Source organism: Manis javanica, chromosome 8, assembly GCF_040802235.1.
Source record: "Manis javanica isolate MJ-LG chromosome 8, MJ_LKY, whole genome shotgun sequence".
Taxonomy (NCBI): Eukaryota; Metazoa; Chordata; class Mammalia; order Pholidota; family Manidae; genus Manis; species Manis javanica.
In genome coordinates this window covers 85740727-85741432 of record NC_133163.1, presented here as the reverse complement: position 1 = coordinate 85741432, position 706 = coordinate 85740727, and positions in this window count along the sequence as shown.

The following is a 706-nucleotide window of genomic DNA, read 5'->3' as shown; positions in this document are numbered from 1 at the left end:
TCCTCTCTGTGTTGTGCAGCCCACCCTCCCCTTTCTCCCTCCCCCCCATGCATGCTAATCTTAATACCCCCCTTCTTCTTCCCCCCCCTTATCCCTCCCTGCCCACCCATCCTCCCCAGTTCCTTTCCCTTTGGTACCTGTTAGTCCATTTTTGGGTTCTGTAATTCTGCTGCTGTTTTGTTCCTTCAGTTTTTCCTTTGTTCCTATACTCCTCAGATGAGTGAAATCATTTGGTATTTCTCTTTCTCCGCTTGGCTTATTTCACTGAGCATAATACTCTCCAGCTCCATCCATGTTGCTGCAAATGGTTGGATTTTTCCACTTCTTATGGCTGAGTAGTATTCCATTGTGTATATGTACCACATCTTCTTTATCCATTCATCTACAGATGGACATTTAGGTTGCTTCCAATTCTTGGCTATTGTAAATAGTGCTGCGATAAACATAGGAGTGCATCTGTCTTTCTCAAACTTGATTGCTGCGTTCTTAGGGTAAATTCCTAGGAGTGGAATTCCTGGGTCAAATGGTAGGTCTGTTTTGAGCATTTTGATGCACCTCCATACTGCTTTCCACAATGGTTGAACTAATTTACATTCCCACCAGCAGTGTAGGAGGGTTCCCCTTTCTCCACAGCCTCGCCAACATTTGTTGTTGTTTGTCTTTTGGATGGCAGCTATCCTTACTGGTGTGAGGTGATACCTCATTG